The sequence below is a fragment of the Schistocerca piceifrons genome, chromosome 6 (assembly GCF_021461385.2).
Source record: "Schistocerca piceifrons isolate TAMUIC-IGC-003096 chromosome 6, iqSchPice1.1, whole genome shotgun sequence".
In the NCBI taxonomy this organism is placed as follows: domain Eukaryota; kingdom Metazoa; phylum Arthropoda; class Insecta; order Orthoptera; family Acrididae; genus Schistocerca; species Schistocerca piceifrons.
This window is the reverse complement of record NC_060143.1, coordinates 234,972,456-234,991,228: the sequence shown is the minus strand read 5'-3', so window position 1 is coordinate 234,991,228 and position 18,773 is coordinate 234,972,456. Positions and strand designations below refer to the sequence as shown.

General features: G+C 40.1%; 1 protein-coding gene across 2 annotated transcripts in view; it reads left to right on the top strand.

The window, feature by feature from the left end:
- Nucleotides 1-5,467: 5,467 nt before the first annotated feature.
- Nucleotides 5,468-18,773, top strand: part of LOC124803049 (NF-kappa-B inhibitor-interacting Ras-like protein 2) — a 75,051-nt gene continuing 61,745 nt past the window's right edge. For both annotated transcript variants that reach the window (XM_047264171.1, XM_047264170.1), the window contains exon 1: nucleotides 5,468-5,596. The gene's annotated coding sequence lies outside the window, so the exon portion shown is untranslated. The remainder of the gene's footprint in view (nucleotides 5,597-18,773) is intronic.

The following is an 18,773-nucleotide window of genomic DNA, read 5'->3' as shown; positions in this document are numbered from 1 at the left end:
TACACAGACTATGTGCTCCAAAGGCACTATGCAGGAATCTTCTCTTTCAGGCCAATAAAATGATGCAGCGGGTACTGAAGAATGTAGAAATAGAATTTCTGCATCTTCTTCATCATTGAATATTGTTTTTACCAGTCCAAAGTACCAGTTACCATCATAATTTGCAGCCACATAGCTATTTATGGATGGTTCAACACGAACCCAATCAGAAGAAGAATGGAAAGAAAAGACTAAGGAGGGTTTTACGCTATTTGTAGTCCTTCTAATTTCAAGGTTGTTTGTTGGAAGTGGTTTGAAGTTATGAAAACTTCTTGTTCCGGGAATGGTTCGGGTTGCTGAAAAACGTTTTTCTAGTTTTAACCGTAGCAAATCAGCTTCTTTTTTGTCAGTAAAGTGAAAATGAATGTTTTCAATATTTTTTCACAAAACTTATACACATCGATTGCTGTCATTATTTGTTCTTTGTCTGAAAGCTGTAGACTGGCTTTCCCTAAAATTCTTTTAATAGTTCCTCCTAGGCCATCACAAATTGACTTCTCATGACTTGTTGCAAAAAAAGAGTGTTGGGCCTTAAAATTAAAGTCTCTCAAGTGTTCAGTCAAATTTTTAAAACTGTTTCTATTTTTGTACTGCCCAGCACAACCATCTGTAAAGTAGTGAACTGAGTCAATGTCAGTATGATGTAATGACAGCCACTTTGTAATTTATTTTTGTACAAAGTTAACAAAACCAGTGTCATGTTCTTGGTCATCACTAATAAAACAGTGGTTGGAAACAAAAACATTGTTTTCCTCATTCCTTAGAAAAACTCCAACTGGGTGTAGAGTACTACCACCTCTATTCCAGTGGTAACTTTGGATCTCATTTTGTATAACAAAGGAATAATTTTCACTGAAATCCATCACAATAATTGCTGTTTTGGGTGGTGGGTCTTCTTTCAATCTTTTAAAGGCTGCTGATTGGGATTTTGCTATAAACGAGTGCGGGGTGAGCTTTTCCAATGACCTAAGCAATAAAGAAATGTAGTCTTCAACACTGATAGACTGTTTGATCATTTCTGCCCTGTCTGTGTTAACCCACTGACTGATTACAATTTCTTCTTCTAAATCATAATATTCACTTAGTTTTTCAGTTAAGCACTCTGTTAGTGCAGTATTTGCAGGACAGCTGTTGCAATGATGTAGCATGCAGTTTTGGTTTTCTGTGTTGCACACAAGCATCTTAATTAGGTCTTTATCAGATTCTTCAATTTTCACAGCATCCAGCAATAGTTTAACATTCTGGTGGATACTGCATACACATACAGTGTGTGTGCCTGCAGCACCAGCAAGGATACACCATTTAGGTCTCAAGAAACAAAATTTTGAAAATCCTACTTCTACCTCGGGATTCTCCCATTTGAAAGAATAATAGAGTTCTCTCAAGTTACACAAAATGAGTCTTTTTTGCATGTACACATTTTTTTGAACACTTACTTTGTCTTTTGTTCCAGGTAGCAGTCTGGAACTGTCATCCTTTTCATAAAAATCTGTTACAAGCCTTACTGTATTTTCAGAAAGAGTTTTACCTGTTTTTGGACCAGGAGTTTCCAGAATACCTTTTTCAGATTTTAGCTTTCTAGCTTGTCGCACCATGTACTTGCTTACTTTAAATTCTCTCATCACTTTATTTCGACTCCAAGAATCTGGAGCCAAGGTCAGAATCTGAATTTTTCTAGACCTCCCAACAGATGAAATCTTCTCTTTTATAAGAGAAATCATTACATCAAAATCCTTTGCTTTCTCAACCACACTTTTATCTTCTTTGTCATCATCAGAACTTGGTGCATCATATTTTAATGCTTTTGAAACCGCCTTTTTTGCAGTCTTTTCAATACTGCTAACCTTCCTTTTAAAATAAGACCCTTTACTTTGTTCTGACAAACCATGAAGCTTTATCGGTGTTAAACCTAAATAATCAAGAGCAATGTTTGTTTGTACGAGGGATTCATTTCTGGATTCCAATGATTCTAATTCAACCATGACTTCATCATCTGTTTCACTTTGATTGACTTCAACTCTTAATTTTTCCTCACAAAAGTTGCGGCATGTTGAGCAAAGCTTTTGTCCAGGTTTTATGCTAATATTTTTTGTCAGTAATTGTTTAGAAAGATCCAAGCCTACACTTCTCAACGATTTTTTGATGGGCTTTTTGTGTTTTTTTTAGTGGATCTACACATGTTGTTTGATACTTTTCAAAAACATTTAAAAAGTAGTAGCTGTGGTGTGAACATACAGGGTGATTCAAAAAGAATACCACAACTTTAAAAATGTGTATTTAATGAAAGAAACATAATATAACCTTCTGTTATACATCATTACAAAGAGTATTTAAAAAGGTTTTTTTCACTCAAAAACAAGTTCAGAGATGTTCAATATGGCCCCCTCCAGACACACGAGCAATATCAACCCGATACTCCAAGTCGTTCCACACTCTCTGTAGCATATCAGGCGTAACAGTTTGGATAGCTGCTGTTATTTCTCGTTTCAAATCATCAATGGTGGCTGGGAGAGGTGGCCGAAACACCATATCCTTAACATACCCCCATAAGAAAAAATCGCAGGGGGTAAGATCAGGGCTTCTTGGAGGCCAGTGATGAAGTGCTCTGTCATGGGCTGCCTGGCGGCCGATCCATCGCCTCGGGTAGTTGACGTTCAGGTAGTTACGGACAGATAAGTGCCAATGTGGTGGCGCTCCATCCTGATTGTGGAATTTGCAGCTCTCTGCTAGCTCTGTGAGTCGATTTTCCTGGGCTGCGAACAAATGCTTGCTGGATGCGTGCTACATTTTCATCACTCGTTCTCGGCCGTCCAGAACTTTTCCCTTTGCACAAACACCCATTCTCTGTAAACTGTTTGTACCAACGTTTAATACACCACCTATCAGGAGGTTTAGCACCATACTTCGTTCGAAATGCACGCTGAACAACTTGTCGTCGATTCACTTCTGCCGTACTCAATAACACAAAAAGCTTTCTGTTTAGCGGTCGCCATCTTAGCATCAACTGACGCTGACGCCTAGTCAACAGCGCCTCAAGCGAACAAATGTACAACTAAATGAAACTTTATAGCTCCCTTAATTCGCCGACAGATAGTGCTTAGCTCTGCCTTTTGTCGTTGCAGAGTTTTAAATTCCTAAAGTTGTGGTATTCTTTTTGAATCACCCTGTATATTCTTAAATTCACACATATTAATTCCAGATCGTAAGTGTATCAAATTTTTTTCTTCCTCACTCAATTCTGATACCGGTTGTAACTTTTTTGAAGGTGTGTAGGTTGTTTGGAAACAGTCAGATTTTTTAAATAACCCTACACTACAGGTATCTGACATACTGATTTCACTTTTGGTCTGGTTACTGTTCTGGTTACTTTTATAGGATATTGGAAAAGAATCTCTGTAAACTAAGTAACAGTACTTACTGAGAGTTCGAATAAACTTAATAAAATACTATCCAAGCACTATTTAACACTGTAATAATTTTTTACTTCAAAACACAGGAGTAACAAAACAAAATCCAAGTGTACATTGTTACTCCAAGAAGACATAAACTTATTTTCGGTGTCTAAGTCACTTGGTATCTGTTATTTTTAAAATATAATTAATATTATTTTAAAAATTAGATAACTATTAAACAGGTTAAAAGGCAACATAATTTTTCTTTTATCTAATAGCCTACACAATTAAGAGTATTTTGAAACAAATTTGAGCTTTCTATCAGGTCTGAGACTCTAGATATTGCAGTTTTTGTAAAACTAAACATCCGTTAGCTAACAAAAATAAAAAACTTGTAAATTTTTTCATTTGGAAGATTTTAATATATCTTTATGGTAATTTTTTAACATTTAGATATAATACACAAACTTATTCCAAAATTTCATACTGATATCTTGAGTATTCTTTAATATACAAATTTTTTTAGTTGTGAGGACACGTTTAAGTTACAATTTCCGACTGCTGAAACAACGCCAAATCTAAAAACTTTAAAAATTTATAAAAAAACTATAAGAGATAGAGCAAACAAATTTTACAAGTGCTTTCAGGATGATGAAAGAGGTAATTGTACCAAGTTTCATCAAAATCTGACATGGTTGGTGTCAAGGCCTGGGTGACTTGAGATGGAATGACCCAACTATTTGTTGTTTGTCGCGTTGCGACCGCGGCCCAGTTTATTGTTATATCGTCAGTTTGGTCTTGCTGGTAATGGCAGTTATCGTGCGTGGCATCTGTCGACGTCATTGCGACTGTTGCAGTAGGCTCGTGCGTCTCGTAGATTCTGTTTGCAGCGAGCAGCAGTTTGTCAACTGATCTTTCGTCGTATAGCAAGTGTAGTTCTTACTTGTGTTGGTAGCTGTTGTTGCCATACCTGGAGTAACAGTCTATCAGAGACTGACGAACTATCTACTAGGCTGCGTAAATGACGCCAGTATTCTGACGGGATCCTATCTCCCCGTTTCTCTTGGTAAAGTACTTGTTTGACTCTGATGTCGACTGACTTCGCACACCGAGAAATTAATTCTTCTTTCAGTCTACAGTATGCTTCTTCTGTAGGCGGGTTCACTATAATGTCAGATATCAAAGCCGAGGTCTGATGGTCCAAATTAGTTATCAACAAGGTGAACTTTTCGTGGTCACTGACTATTCACTGTTGTAGAAATATATTTTCCATTACCGCGAACCATGTGTGTGGCTGAGAAGGCATGAATGGGGGCGCTCGTAATTACAACCGTTGAGTTGGTGAAGCGTTGAAACCAGCGGGTAGTTCCATTGCTGTTACTTGCTGTGGTTGTGCTGCAGTAGTCCCAGTTTCCGATATGTTGCCTTGCTGGTGTGTGCCATGGTTGTTGAACCAACGTCATTTCTTTGGCTTGGTATATGCTTGAAGTTCATATCTTTCGAAATATGCAACAGTAAAGTTTCTATCTCATTCTGAAGCCTATGAATTTCTTCCGTTATCGAACCGTATCGTTTGCCGTCGTCGTTCATTGCTTTTGCAGTTAATGTTCGACGTAGCTAACGAAAGGTTTAAAGTTCCTTAATCGGAGGTCACCAATTATGTAGGCGACTTGCCTACAAAAAATAATTGCATAGCCGTCCGGTATAATGTGTTAACGAAAAAATATTTACTTGCAAAAACTCACAATGAGAAGAAACTAAAAAAAACAACAGAGAAGTAACAAAAACTAGGAGACTCTATAGTCTTACCAAATAACCAGCAACAAGTCGCAAAATCATGTTCATTTATTCATTTTTGTCACAAAATCATGTTTTATTTATTCGCTTTTACAAAAGTGAATAAATAAAACATGATTTTGCGACTGGTTGCTGCTTGTTTAGTAATTATTCTAAATATTAAAACAAATATTAAAAACTATCCAGTCCAAAGACAATTTTTCTCCAACGTTGAATAAAAGACGAGCAAGTGATGCGACTATCGATACTGTACTGCTATGTTTACATTTGCAATTGTTTGGTTCTATGTTTATACTGCTTATGTGAAAATTAGATGTTATGTTTTGTGTTTGCTGATGTGGCATTCGAGAGGCATTGATAATTAAAAGGTAATTTGTCAATGTGTTAAGTGAATGAGCGTGAAGTGTGAATAGAGCTTAAGTTGATTAACGTATGTTATTTAATACATTACAAACAGTTGCTGAAATCCTCTTACAGTTGACATGTGAATTACCTACAACGAAATTAACACGTAATTAGTATTGTTTGAGTAGGCGAGATGTTTAAAGCCCACCGAATGCGCTGCTGCAGTGCTTTAGTTTTTACGTGTCAGTGTGACGGAGTACGTAGTAAATAGCAAAATGTCATTTGGATTTCCAAATTCATTCAAAGATGGGCGCTTCCGCGGTGTTTTAGCGAAACACAGGATATTCTTACATGGTATCAGCTCCAACAATTTTGTTTGATGCTTGAGTCCATACCCTTTTACAACACACTTTATGTGCTGTGTAGAAGAGCACGTATTCCTGACTATTTTTGTTCTTTCCTTCTATTCGCTTCTTGTTTCTTTTTAAAATCGTAATATTTAGGATTCAGTTTGTTTCTATTCAAGCGAACTTTATTTATTGAAACAGTAGGCCTAATGTGGTAAATTCTGTTGACAACATGGGACGACTGGACCTCCCTATTCCGGAGGATGAGTGCTCTGTGTGACGTAATAGTGTATCTTGTGACTTCAGAAGTACGCAGACAGGATTGGTACAGAACACTGACCATATTTTTTTCCGTGTATACTGTTTCATGGACTGTAGGTTGTGGTGACAGAATCATCTGTAGTAGCGTAATACCATGTATAGGTTTGGTTGTAAGGTCAGAATTTGGTCGTGAGTTGGGGAAGCCACCGAATGTCAATACGAAATCAAAGTTGCAGTGACGTCCCTATCTGTAATATAACCCGGGCGTTAAGAGTAGTTAAAAGATGACAGTTCGGTAATGAATTGGCAAAGTGGTATCTGAGATTAAACCATGTATTTGCAATGAGACTACAACCACCTCATAAACAGATAAAATGGCTTAGATTATTCAGTGAAAAGCTGTGCTGTATCGAATACTTCTGCTCCTTAAAGCAGAGCGTTTCAGAAAGAGAGGAAAACTTGCAGTTGGTGCCTTTATTATTCAGTAAAGTGAAGCAAGAAAGCTAAACTCCACAGTTATTGTTTGAAATATACCGTATAGTTTTAAAATCCTTAAAACATCATTGCTCTATGGGGGCAGTTTACACTCAGCCCACTATTTTGTCATTTACACCAATTTACTGACTTTAAACTCACATTTGGTTCGAATATGTCGCCATTGGTTGATAAATAGGTCTACAGCCAGGACAGTGTGGCCTTCTTGAAGTCCCTCCACCCACTTTTTCTTTCTCAGAATGTCACAATGATGGTGAAAATTTTTGTTTGGTGCCCCAAATTTAAAGTGAAAATTGACACTATAAACAAAAAAATTGGTCATCTAACCACAAGAAGCCACTGTATAGTTTGTGGCAGAGCGTACCTCATACCGTTACTAGTCATTTCCTTTCCTGTTCCAATTACAAATAGAATGAGGGAAGAATGAATGTGTGTATGCCTCTGTATGAGCCCTAATTTGTCTCATCTTTGTGGCCCTTATGCGAAATGTTTGTAATTGCAGTAAATCTTTTCTGCAAACAGCTTCAAATGCCTTTTCTCTGTTAGGAAACACGTTAACGGCAGCTTGCTGGATAGTAGTGACCTTCTAGCAATACACTTAACAGAAATATCTGCATTCAGTAATTATCATCTCACTTTTAGAAACCGTCAATTGTTACACACCAGGCACCTAAAAACTTTTAATTTCCTTGTAGTGAATAGAAGCATAACAACATTTATTCATAAGCTTTCTGTTGGTATACATCTCCAGGCCTCATGAAATGCTGCAGTGCCTCTGCTGGGAAAATAAAAATGATTGTGTGGTGGTATTACATTTTGTTCACTAAACATAAATGAAGTTTTCAGGGCTATTTGCCCATTTTTAAGTAAAACTTGCCATCTCTCTGATTGTTTTATTTCTGAGAAGGCATAATCCATAGAAGTTAAAATGTCCATATATAAATAGAGCCTTGCTGGTGTCAGTACTGAATGTTTTGAAATCTATACATACACTCCCTAAACTTTACTTAGGTCAGTTACTAAAAGTAGTTAACACTTCTGGTGTTTAGGGTTATTATGTCATAACAAATTAATGTGGTTGCTAAACACATCCCAATTTAAGGCACATTCCACTAGGAATTCTCTTTCTCCAGTAACATTTTGTTAGGAGTGGTTTAAATAATTTTTGAGATTTTACAAAATGTTAATTTCATCTCTTCTGGACCTTGGACAGTGTCACTTAATAATTCATCACTGCCATACATACTAGCTGTATTTGCAACCTTATACCATTGTGAAGTACAACTAGCAAATAGAGCCGTTCATAAGAGTCCAGTCTACAATGTCCTAGCTGAAGTGGGAGTACCGTCATTCAGTTTACAGTGCCAGAAATTCCTCTTCAGCTATAAGATCACATTCAGTCATGTGCCTAAATGCCATTATTATTGTACTTTCAAAACCAAAGAATCAGAGTGCTCATGACTCACCTCCAAACAGCCAATCATCCTCGGCATGGCTTTAGGGATTACACAGATAACTCCAGTTTCTTCTGCTGGCCTGAATGCACACAATCACATTGCAGACAAGAGTCTGTGTGGGATATGGTGGCCAATGCACAGTGACCAATTTTCATCCAAAGCACTGGGCGAGTTGTTTTGTTTTTTTGGAAGGGGAGGCTGCCATTATTCGCTGGCTTTCGGCTGGTCAGCGATGACAGAATCGAGATGCATGCTTTGCAGTCTTTCTCAAACGATTTTACAGAAACTATTCATTCATTTTTGCATTACTTATAGCGTTATGTGTCAGCTTCATGATGACATGCCCATCATTTTGTTAATGGTCTCAGCTATTGTGATATTTGCATTTAAGTTAAGTAAGACACTGCCTGAAATTTGGCAAAATTTGCTGCTGTAAGATAGAGTTCCCTATGATTTTGTGTTTTGTGCATAGTATGTAATATGTTGCTTCATATGAAATTCAGCTAACATATTGAATTTTTCTTTAGATATAGGTGGAAGTCTCCATCTGTCACCAATTTTGAGAAAATTGAGCTGATGCGGCATACTCAGTTGTGATCACACACACCTGTCCGCCTCCATAGCATAGCGGAAGTGTTTCTGCCAACCACACAGGGGGCCTGGGTTCAATTCCCTCCTGGGGACTGGGTGTTGTGTGTCCTTCATCGTCATTTTCATCATCATTGACTCTCGAGTCGCCAAAGTGGCGTCAACTAAAAAGAACTTACAATACGGCGGCCGAACTCCCCCGCATGGGGCCTCCCGGCCAACAATGCCATATGCTCATTTCATTTCATATCACACACCAGCAATAAATGGTTTGAGGTATCAAAATGAGATTTTGGTGAATGATAGTATGCAAAGAGGAGAGTATTTTGCCACACAGTTAATATGCAAATTTTCATTCCCTAGTGTCTTATACCAATAACTACAGACTTTTGCAGTGAAAGAATTGATGCAGTGGATTTTGGAACACCACAAGTGAAGACATTACACTTTTATTTTTGTACCAAGGAGGTGCTTTTTCATAAACTGTTGGTCAGTTCTTTACCTAATAAGCCGCTGCTTCATAATTCTCTTGCATTTGTGTCTGCACAACATGTTAGTGAGATGACACTTTGTAAACTCTGCTGTGTTTTGGCAAAAGAAGCAAATTTTAACAAGGCAACAAGAGAAATGTATGTTTTACTCAAAATTCGCCACTCATGGCATTTCTCTCAAAGCTGCAAATGGTTAACATGCCAGGTGAAATTAGGTCACAGCTTTTTTTTTTCCACTTTCAGTGGAATACTTTTTAGATACTAACCAAAGCAGAGGTAACAGTAGATTTTTTTTTGAATGTTTGCCATGCAAGTGTGGGTGTGGAGTGTCTCCACTTAATATTTACAAAAAATATGAACGTAAGATTCAGTTTAGAATGGCACTTCCCCTCGAGCTGTCAGTGTTTCTCCTACAGTGCTTGCTTGCAACCTCCACCACTACCGCTCTCTCCATGCATGCTCTGCTGACTGCGCACATACCGGCCATGTTATTTTGCATGAACTCTATCTGTAGCCCAGAATGAGATTTTCACTCTGCAGTGGAGTGTGCACTGATATGAAACTTCCTGGCAGATTAAAACTGTGTGCCCGACCGAGACTCGAACTCGGGACCTTTGCCTTTCGCGGGCAAGTGCTCTACCATCTTAGCTACCGAAGCACGACTCTCGCCCGGTCCTCACAGCTTTACTTCTGCCAGTATCTCGTCCCCTCCCTTCCAAACTTTACAGAAGCTCTCCTGCGAACCTTGCAGAACTAGCACTCCTGAAAGAAAGGATACTGCAGAGACTTGGCTTAGCCACAGCCTGGGGGATGTTTCCAGAATGAGATTTTCACTCTGCAGCGGAATGTGCGCTGATATGAAACTTCCTGGCTGATTAAAACTGTGTGCCCAACCGAGACTCGAATTCGGGACCCTTGCCTTTCGCGGGCAAGTGCTCTACCAGCTGAGCTACCGAAGCACGACTCACGCCCGGTCCTCACAGCTTTTCTATCTGTAGTGTTTCCTCAACCCAATTGTATTGACTGACTTGCTCCATAACTCCACCAAAACTAAGGGCCCTGCCGTTTACCCACAAATATTTTACTCGGACCTTTAGGACTGTTAATATTTTGTAATTCTATGCATAGACGGCTTCAAAGTTAATGTGTGTGTCAATTATGTCTATATATAAACCTAAGTGGTCTCAAACAAGACTCTCCCAAATGTTGCAGTATTTTGATGCCAAATTGACATCTTAATCTAAGAGTTCTGTAACACAGTGAAACTTTTCGAGTCTAGATATTTATCATTTGTAGTGACTTCTTGAGTGGACTACAGGCAAGAGACCAATGTTGGTCATGCTACTCACTGATCTCAGTAATATTCATGACCTATTATATGACCTTCACAGAGGAGGATTTTCATCATCACATTCCTTTGAACATCAAACCATTTGGGTTTGCCAGACAATGTATGTGCTGAAAAACTATCCAAAGATACAACAGAAATATTAGAGCTGGAAATCCCAAATACTTAGCTATGGTTACATCTGCAGTACCATATTCTGAAGGCGTGAGACATGAAATGGCAAACTATTGCATACCATGAAAAACGCCCAAACTTTCAAAGATGATAAGAAGTGGTGGAATTTGACCTGAACCTTTTGAAAGATGCTCTCCTTGTGCCACCTTTGAATTGGCTGCACCAACTCATCAACAAACTTGTCTTGTGGCTGGGGGACCCTTCCAAGTGTGTCTGAAGAGCACACATGACAATGTTAACATATCATTAAAGAATACTTTGTTTTAACTGATCTGCAATGTAAACATAAAGTGTGTACATCCTTTTGTCTGATGATATTCAGTGATACAACAGCTGTATAAAACATTCTCTCACTTCTTGCCGCATCAATTCGGGTTAAAACCTTGAGCTTTTGAAGACTTCCATGATTTTCATTGTCAAGAGCAACTGATGCCAGTTGCTCCTGACGATGACGGTGATGGAAGTCATCAATAGCTCAATGTTTAATCCTGAATTGACATGGCAAGAAGTCTGAGAATGTTTTATACAAAAGTGCTATTGCGAAAGACTTCATCCTGATACAGTAGCTGTTGACCGTGTTTTATACATTATGTGAGAGAGTAGTTGTCATTTCCTTCTTCACCAGTTTAGAGATTGAGCGTTGAAGAAGTACCTCTCACTGCAGTTATGTGTCTGGTGACCTTCAGCTATGTTCTCTTTTTGAACCAATGACCTTCTTATACCTCTTATCAGTCTACACACAATCAAGTCTGTCATCCTTTTGCCATACTGCACAGAATTTTTTTTCTCACTCCCCCATGCAGTGTGGGGGACTAGAATAGACATGTGGTTATTCCTTGCCTGTCATGAGAGGCAAATAAAAGGATTTTTTTAGACCTAGTGATGCTTTTACGTTGCCAACTTGGCCATTACTAAGACACACAAATTTTAGCTTAGTTCGTGATCAATCCCCTCAACCTTTTTGATATAGTTACTTGTGGTTCAGTTTAAGGTCTTAGCTCCACTTTTCTCAGTTTCTCAAAAGTGTAAACTGTTTGGTGAAGGACACCTTGCATAGTGCACAATCTATCCATTGTGGGTTGTGTTCTTCTGGACCTGCTATTAGAGTGAATTTATGTTCACATTTGAAATCCAGTGCAACAGCCAAGCCAATCTGTTGAGGGTGAGGGGAGGGGATGGTCGCCATGCACCCTCATGGTTTGACAGTGCAGGGATCGCACTGCTGTTGCCTGAGTTGTAACCTCCCCACTTCTGCTACCAAATAGGTGCTTGTACAGTTGGTGGTGATTTTATGTACAGGTCTCTCAACGGTGAGGTTATTAGCACCTGTACTCAATTAACGAAATACAGGTGTGGTTGGTGCCTGTCTAGTCTGTTGGATTGGGACTCCAGGCAATGGCTACTACGCAAGCTAGCTTTTTTGCCATGTGGAGGAGGGGTGGGAGAACGCCCATGGGGAGAGCCTCCGATCGGAGAGAGTGGCATCAGGGTAAATGATACGCCATGAAATGGATCAAACTGACCCAGACCAGTGGTCATACCAAGACAATCAGTGGATCAAAGCCAAATTTTGGTGCAGAGACATACAACAACCCCCTGGCATGTCCGTCACTGGCCTTACCATGGGATGAGAGTCGGACAACAAGAAATGGGGCTGACCAGCTTGCCCAGTTCTTGGAATGCTCTAGAACTGACAGAGAATCTTTTACAGCAATGCAGCCACTGATTTCCTTTGAAAATATTGAGGATCTGTTAGAAGCAGTTGCTGCAATAAACAAGATGAGAAATAGATGTTTGCTGCTCACAGCATTGAGTGCTAACCAATCACAGGCACTTCAGGCCTATGACAAGCAAGAGAATATACAAGTTACAATCTCTCCTTGTCAAACTTAGCAGGATTCAAGATGTCATCTTTCATGACGAGCTGCACTACAAACAGATGAAGAACTGCATGCTAACCTAGAGCGGCATGGATTCCATTTTGTTCATGGACCCTGAAGCTTTTATCCTAGCTTCTGATGGAAATGATTTACCGGAGAAAGTTATGGTAATGGTTTATAGCTGTGCTGTAAAGCCCTATTTTCCTCCTCCTATGAAATGTTTATGGTGCCACAGATTTTATCACGTGTCCTCCCTCTATACTAGTGAGGCTACTGGTGGGGCATGTGCCAGTACAGTACATGAGGGCAGCTCTTGTGAGCAAACCCCTACATGTGTAAACTGCCCCTCTTTCACCACATGTTCAGTTTTCAAGAGGAGGTAGAAAATTCATGAATATAATACACTTGACCACCTGTCTATCAAGACCCTATGAAAAGTTTGAATGACTCCATCCACTCAATATGACATCAAACGTTGCAAATATTGTGTAAAATTTACACCCCTCCTTTGATGACAATGTCTCAAACAGTGACTCCTGACAGTAGGTACGTGCCACTGCCTGTATCTCAGACAGGGGAGCGACACCAGCTTCCTCAACCCCCCAGACCCATAACAACACTGGTTATAACCACCCAGTATGTGCAGCTGGAGTTTCCTCGTCCTCCTCCGACATCATCAGGAATGAGGACACGTGCCCAATTGCCTCCTTCCCAGGACGAAACAGACCAGCAGTCTACCACCACCTAATGGCTGACAGAGCCACAGGCTGCTCGGCTTAAAAAGGAATGGTCCTCTTCAGTCCCAGAAGTTGAAACAGGGAGATCTTCATCAAAACCGAAACATCACAGGCCAAGATGGATAGATTGAAATTTAAACCAAATTCTGCTGCTCCAGTCGATCCGGTCCACCCTCCCCCAGAGGTTGATAAAGAACTGTACATTCAGGTGGAGCACAGTTCAGCAACAAAGTAATTCCCCTTTGCTGCACTCTCAGATCCTAGTCCAATGTTTCTTCAATGAACTGTAATGGCTACTATTGCCAGCTGGCCGAACTCAGTTAGGCCTAATGGCTACTTATTCTGCAGTTGGTGTGGCACTTCAGGAGACGTGGATCTCAGAAATCCAACTACATACAATTGAAAATTATAAATCCTACTATACAAATCATGGCTGTTTGTGGCTATCTATCAGTTAGAATAACACTGTGTGATGTGTATCTACCTCCGACCCCCAATGGTTCTATACATCATGACCTGGTGGAGCTAATGGAACAGCTGCCTCTACCATTCCTCCTACTGAAGGACCTCAGTGCCCAAAATACTCTGCATCCAGAGGGGCCAAGTAATATAGCAGTTAATTTCAGAACTGGAAGTCTGTCTCCTCAACACTGGTGTTGCAGCGCATCTCAGAACAGCCCATGGAACATATTCATCCATAGATATTACATTCTGCATCGTGAGCATCTTACCCTTAATCCAGGACCAGTGGTCCATTCATGGGGACCTTTGTGACAGTGACCGCTTTCCTCTCACACTCTTTCTTGATCCATCAGCCAATGGAACATGCATCACATTGCTCACTTCGGAAAGCCAACTGGCAAGCTCTCAGCTCCAAAGCAACTTTTGAAACCAGTCGGGAGAAGAGCCTAAATAATGAAAAATGTGACGTCATCTTCAGGAGTGCTAAAAGGAATGCATTAAACTTCGGTTACCTGATAAATAAATCAAATCCAAAGGCCGTAAATTCAACTAAATACCAAGGAATTATTATCACAAACAACTTAAATTGGAAAGAACACACACAAAATGTTGTGGCAAAGGTGAACCAAGACTTCATTTTATTGACAGAACACGTAGAAGATACAACAGATCTACTAAAGAGACTGCTGACACTGTGCATGTCTGTCCTCTTTTGGAGTACTGCTGCACAGTGTGGGATCCTTACCAGGTAGGGTTAACAGAATATGTCAAAAAAGTTCAAAGAAAGACAGCACATTCTGTTTTATTGAGAAATAGGGAGAGAGTGTCACATACATGATACAGGATTTGGGGTGGGCATCATTAGAACAAAGGTGTTTCTCATTGTGGTGAGATCTTTTCACGAAATTTCAATCACCAGCTTCCTCCTCCGAATGTGAAAATATTTTGTTAATGCCAACCTACATAGGGAGAAACCCTCATCATAATAAAATAAGGGAAATCGGAGCTTGCATGGAAAGATATGGGCGGTTGCTTATTCTGCGCGCTGTTTGAGTTTGGAATAATGGAGAATTGCTGTGAGAGTGGTTTGCTGAAACCACTCCCAGGCACTTTAAAATGTGATGTAGATGTAGATGAGTAGTGCAAGATGCAATTGGCATGATTGTACACAGTATGGAAGCAGTGATACCCTATTCTTCAGGCTATTCCTGACAGATACATGTGTCATCGTGGTCTGAAGAACTAGCTGTCACTATCGGAGAGTGTCACAGGGCACTTCAATGACACAAACCCCATCCCTTTACAGTACGTTTAACAGGATTTAGGGGACATGAAAGAAAAGCACAGTTCTTAATGAAGAAGATAAAGCAGGAGTGTCAGGAGCAGTATGTACCATCTGTGGGAGCCCACACACCATCACCTCAAGTACGGACTAAACTCCTCTGCAGTTGCTGCCACCTACCATCCACAGTAGTTCCTGGTACCTCCCTCAACGATGACATCTGTACTGATCCTGTGGTAATTGCTGAATGTTTCACGGCACACTTAGCTGAAGTGTGTTGCACTGCAGAGCATGATCTTCAGGGAGTCATACACAAAGCAAGCACACAATTGAGCCCTGAATTGTGGATATCAGTTTTATCCCATGAAAACTCGTGTCATGCGCTATAGTCAAATCAGGACTGTCCAGCCACATGCAGAGCTTTACCTCAGTAACCAGTTACTTGAATTGTTGACACTTTCAAACTTTTAGGCCTTTCAAACAAATTTCGGGCTTGCATTTTAGGCCTTTCGTTTTATGTTAATGTGGTTACCACATGTACACCAGCTCAAGGCATACAAGGTGTGATCAAAAAGTAAAATGAATTTTTTAATTTTGCGGGCTTTATACATCAAGATTTTTTTTGTCTTGTGGTACACGTGTTTCTGATGTATTTTTGTATTTTCAGCTGTTTTCAATGTTTAATTTATTGTTGACAGTCAAAATGATTATGTGTGTTTTTGAGTGCTCGGCGAATTTTTATTTTTGAAAAAGATGGCTCAAAGAATGTGTATTAAATTTTGCTTGAAAAATGGAATGAATTGCAGCACTATATTCAGAATGTTGACTGTGGCTTTTAGCAAAGCTACTATGAGTAAAACAATAATTTATGAGTGGTATAAACAATTCAAAGATGGTCATGGAGGTGTTGAAGGTGACGACTGCTCTGGATGCCCAGTACATGAATTAGTTATGCACAGTCAGTGTGAAGCAGTCTGAAGAAAAAGACCAGAATTGCGCCAAAATCACTTGTGGAAACTACATCATGAGAATGCTTCTGCTCACACTTCAATGCTTGTTCATGATTATTTGGCAAAAAACAAAACCATTATGTTGCCTCAGCCACTGTGTGTGTGTGCCTATTCCCTAGGCTAAAGAGAACCATGAAAGGACATTGTTTCACCACCATTGACGAGAAGAAAACAGAATCACTGAAGGAGTTGAACACAAAAAGTAAGTTCCAGAAGTGCTTTCAAGATTGGAAAAAAGTGCTGGAATAAGTGTATTGTTTCTGAGAGCAATTACTTTGATGGAGACACATCAGTTGTTGACGAATAAATAAAGATGTTTTTTAAAAAACGAAAATTCCCCATTAGTTTTTGATCACACATCATATTGCTTGAGGATTGTCACCCCCCTCAGATTTTTCAGCAGCATCTCCTGGGGCACAGATCACACAGTTCTTCTGAAATTTTATCTTGACTGGACTACAGATGTGTTGCCTACAGGCCAGCAGAACCATCAGTACAGAGCTTGTTAGACTGGGTCCACCACAGTGATGTGTAGTTGGCAATGGAGCCTGCTGCGCGAGCCCTGTAGATGGCCTCCTGGTGGAAGCTTGTGTCTTACCATGGAGGGTCAGATGCCAGCAACTCTTTCACGAACTATGCACTCATAATCTGTCAGCGGCCTACTCATCCATGTTATTTGACTCTGTTTCATAACAGACAGTTCAGACTGTTCATGAATCGCCCAAAAATAGGTAATCAACTGGGATATTATTGGAGGCTGTGTACAGGGATCTCCAACCGCCCCCTCTTGTCTGTTTTGTAGAGTTTGTTCTCGAGACACCCCCCCCCCCCCCCCCCTTTCCCATCCCCATCTTTCTGTGTTAGGTACCCAGTTCTATCATTAGGGTGAACCTTTTTTTGTGGCCCCAAGAAAAACGATGATTCTGTGATTCTCAGACACCTGTTCCGTTTGGTTCTCCATGACTACCTAAAGGAGTGAATGTCAACAGTAGGGTCAGGTTAGAATTTGCACATGCAAGGGGATGTGAGAACTATTCTCTGCCTCGAGTGTGCAATGTATACGCTGCAGAGTTGGTTGCTATGTCATGGGCCCTGCATAACATTAAAACTCTTGCTGTTAAGGACTTTGTGGTTTGTAGTGACCCCATGGGCTGGTTACAAGGCATATCTACCCCAAAAACATCTGAGACACATTAGTTGACTTCCACATCTCCAGAACAATGGTAATATTCATCTGGACACTGAGCCATGGGGTGTTCAGGGAACTGAGTAAACTGAGAGCAAATTAGGGAACCACCAAGGCATGCCAGACTTCTCACTGGCCCTGTCAGGATGATGCTGTCTTAGTGGACAAACTGTGTGTCGCCCATGCCAGCCTTACCCACGAGTTCCTTTTTCGTTAGTAGGTCTCCCCTCAGTGCAGCTGTGGTAATCATCCCACAGTTGCTCACACTTTTTGCAGTGTGTGACCGGCTGGCTGATCTGAGATGAAAAATTGATATGTTTGTCTCATGCCTCATATACTTGCCAATGATGGGTTAGATGTATCCTGTGGGAAAACAGAGTTTGTAACAAAATTTAATGCACCTCCATGTTTGGTGTCAGATATAGTTGTCGGGGAAGTACGTCTCACTGCAGTGTGTGCCCCAGGGGACTTTCTCCCTTCTTATTGCCATACATTTTTGAACATTTGTTATCTTTATCTAACTATCAAACAATGGAAAATCCAGGATGGAATGTAACAATATTAGGGAAGGAAAGTTGCTACTCACCATACAGCAGAGATGCCGAGTCGCGATACACACAGCAAAAAGATTCACACAGTTTTAGCTTTTGGCCATTAAGGCCTTTGTCAGCAACACACACACACACACACACACACACACACACACACATTTCTCTTCTTAAAGAAATGCATTACTTGCCATTGCTAGCCTATATTTTGTATCCTATCTATTTTGGCCATCAACAGTTATTTTAAAGCCCAAATAGCAAAACTTGTCTACTGTGTTTACTGTCTCATTTCCTAATCTAATTCCCTTAGCATTACCTGATTTGATTAGATTACAGTCCATTACCTTTATGTGTGTTTGTTAATATTCATCCTATATCCTCCTTTCAAGGCACTGTCCATTCCATTCAACTGCTCATCCAAGTCTCTTGCTCTGACAGTGTCATTGGCAAACCTCAAATTTTTGTTTGTTCTCCCTGAAATTTAATTCCTTCTCCATTTTTTTCCGCTTGCTCAGTGTACAGACTGAATAACGTAGGGGATAGGCTACAACCTTCAACCTTCTCTCATCCCCTTGTCAACCAGTGGTTTCCCTTTGATGCCCGTCGGCTCGTATAGCGCCATCTCATTTCTGTAAAAATTGTAAATAACCTTTCACGCCCTGCATTTTATTCCTGCTATCTTCAGAATTTAAAAAAGTGTATTCCATCTGATATTGTCAAAAGCTTTCTCCAAACCTACATAAACTGTAATTGTAGATTTGCCTTTCCTTAGTCTTTTTCTGAGATAATTTCTAATAACCCTTGTCTTTTTACCTGTACTTGATCCTCTGCTGCCTTTAGTATTTCACCTGTTAAAGCTCTCCATTCTTACGTTACTGTATTCCTTCCCCCTCTTGCGAGTCGACTGTTGCCTAATGTTCTCACTGAAACTCTC